Source organism: Lupinus angustifolius, unplaced genomic scaffold, assembly GCF_001865875.1.
Source record: "Lupinus angustifolius cultivar Tanjil unplaced genomic scaffold, LupAngTanjil_v1.0 Scaffold_290_7, whole genome shotgun sequence".
NCBI lineage: Eukaryota > Viridiplantae > Streptophyta > Magnoliopsida > Fabales > Fabaceae > Lupinus > Lupinus angustifolius.
This window is the reverse complement of record NW_017727613.1, coordinates 261-3510: the sequence shown is the minus strand read 5'-3', so window position 1 is coordinate 3510 and position 3250 is coordinate 261. Positions and strand designations below refer to the sequence as shown.

Below are 3250 nucleotides of genomic sequence, written 5' to 3'. Positions count from 1 at the left end.
TACTGTGAGATAAAAGATATTGACTAGCATAAATAAAATCAATCACCAATGAATATTATCTATAGGATTAATTTCTCACCATATACACCATTAGATTGAAAAGTTGCATCATGCACACTTGCATATCATGGGTATAAAACGTAATATTAATTCAAGATCATTTTATTCTCTACCTAAAAGTCTTAAAATTAATGTATCCATTGCATATTAATAAATGGAATTATCTAATTACCAGTTACTCAATTATGGAAGTACACAAATAATAAAACTTACATATTTCAAGAAGGAACTAATCCAACACAACTAGTTTCTGATATTCTGGGCCAGAAATGGCAGCTTCCATGGAATTTTCAGGGATTATATCCCCTTCACTATCCAAGAACAATGTCAGCAAATTCTTAGAAAACCCACTTACAAGTGCCACTCCTTTCTCAGTGGCCGATACCGGAGTAGCCTCTGAGTCTTTCAGGTTCCAAAAAACTATCTGAGGCACAGCAGAACCATACCCTTTCTCATTAAACTTCCTAATGATTGCTTTATAATCTGTCTCCCAAGGATTTTCTGATGCTTGATCAAACTCCATGTCACTGAATACAAACACCCTCTTAATCATTTCATCTTCTTTCAGATTCCCATTCACAGCCACTTCCAATATGTTATCAAACAACTTGTGAAAATTAGTGTTCATCCCAAATGACATGTCCCTAATAGACTCAGCCTTAGAGTGAAGATCTTCCCCTTCAACCAAATGAAGTTGAGGATTCTCACTGAAGGTAATAACCTTGCCCTTCCAAGGTTCCTCACTTAATTCAGATACCAATAATCCCAATGCTACAGAAACCTCCATAGGGGTATCCCACATACTTCCAGAGACATCACATACATCAATGCAGTTCTTCATTTTCCCTTTCTTAAGCATATCTTCTACCATTCTCCTCCACTGCAACTCAGCAACTTCTCCACCATTTCCATACTCTAATGAATGTATAATCTCATGTGGAAGTAAAGCACCAGCAGCAATTGTTGTCTTCCCTGATTTCACATCAAGAAGATAGTTCCGAAATCGCTCCTCATTGTGCTTCAAAAACTTGTGCTTATAAAACTTCATTGCTACAGAGGCAACTCTGTCATAAGGAATCAAATCCCATCTGTTTTCACCAATGTACACCTCAGGCAACTCCAAAGCCTTTCGCAGCGGAACCAGAACCTCCTTCCTTAAACGATTGCGTATTCTATACACATATTGTGATTCCTCAATCCCCTCATACTCGGTATAAACCTCGTGAGGGAAAACCCTCCTTGCACTGCTCTCACACAGCAATGTCGAATGATCAAATGAAGAGTCCAGAGAGGGGCACCATTTAGCAGCAAGACTAATTTCATTCAATACCCGGAATTTAAAAACTCGAGATCTTTCTTCAAACACTGAGCAAAATGATCAGATACAGAATCATGGAGCAATCTAAAATCCGCATTAGTCTCATAAAGGTTAACAACTTTCTTAGCCATTGCTACCTTCTTCTCTTTCCTTGCAGCACTAGCCCTCTCCTTCTCAGCTTTCCCCCTCGCAATTTCGTTCACGACTCTCACCTCTCTAGAAACCAAAGACATTTTCTCTATCTTTCTTCCAATGCTCAATCTTCTTTACCACCTTTTCTCTTAGAAGAAGAGCCTTTTATCTTTTCCCATTCCTCCTTCTGTTTTTTCCTCACATGTGGACCTTCTAGAATCCGGAACAGGATTTCAGGAAGGTCCTTGAAGTAACCAAACTCAGCAAGTGATGGAACATTAGAAGCCAATGTTTTAGGATGGTGGGCATGCAGCCATAGAGCTGTGGCGTAGAAGCCTTCTTTGTCGGACTTTCTGGTGCCACGGAGGCCGCGGAGGTTGCAAACAAGCTTAAGGGTAATGAGAGGATTGTGGGCCCAAGAAAGTTGAAGCCGTTGAAGGAGAGTTTGTGGTGGAGTGTCAGGAACAATATGGAAGAAGAAATCAAGACATGGGTTCCCAGAGGAGATGAGAGTAGGAGAATTGTTGTGAGTGAAGGATATTAAGTCAATCAAAAGGGTTAGAGAAAGTGGTGGCATTTTGATTGTTGTGGATTTCTGGTGGACCAAGGATGAGTGAGGCCATTGAGAATGTTGAAGTCAATCAAGAGATAGTGAAAGCCTGAAAGGTAGTACCAGGTTGGTGTTGAATATTTATGATTTAACCTTTGTTTTTACTCATTGACTAGAACAAGGATGTATCGGAGAGGAAACTGGTTGTTTTTACTTTTTACATATATATTAAATGACAAAAATGAAATTTTATAAACAAATTGATAAAAGTGGTGTGTTTTTTATGGTAATCAAATGACTAAGGGTGCATTTGAGAATTATGAAGGATGTGGAATGAAATCAAGGGCAAAGAGGGAATGAAAGGGTGTAATTGACAAGTGGAGATCTACAAGGCTACTATTTTTATATTTCTATAATGAACCAAAAAAATCATGTCAATTAATAATAGTTACTGTTTTTTGGTAGATGATAAAAAAAATTATTGACATAATTGTATTAGTTGACATAATATTATTTGCTTGATATATAGATAGAAAAATAGTGGTATAAAAGATATTTAGCACCCTTGTGCTTATTTATAATACTTTTTGCTCATAAAAAATGTAATTTTTTTCATCTTGGGAGTGAGAAAAATGAGAGTTAAAATGTAAAAATATTATTTTTGTCTCATTTTAACATTTTAATTAACAATTAGCGGTAGACAAAAATGTAATTATAAACTTTTAGTAATGGTATTTAGATATTTTGATATCTTTGACTTAAAATATTTCAAATTAAAGGAATTGTAAAAATATGCATGTGTAAGGTTTTAAATGGCTCCAAAAAACTTCTAAAGTTTTTTTTCTCTTTCACCTAACCCTCAAACAAAGAAGTCACTTTCCAAAATCATCTCTTAACCCTAATGGTATATGCAGTATTTTATTCCCCTCCTATGGGAGCCTTCCACGACTCAAACTCGTGACCTCAGGGATAAATAATCATTATATCACTGAATCGCTACCATTAAGCTGACGCTCTGTATATGTATAAGCCTGAGAGGTCGCATGACATAACTGAGATGTTATAAAAAAAGAGGTGTATCGCTTTTGCTCTCCAAATAACAAAACATAACTAATAATAATGTAATTATATATATATATATATATATGCATACAAAACATAACCAATAACATACAAATTAACAATACTTA

The 3250-nt window shown here is 35.9% G+C and overlaps 1 pseudogene; it reads right to left on the bottom strand.

Moving 5' to 3' along the window:
* Window positions 1-211: 211 nt before the first annotated feature.
* Window positions 212-2087, bottom strand: LOC109340948 (annotated as a pseudogene).
* Between the last annotated feature and the right edge of the window lie 1163 nt (window positions 2088-3250).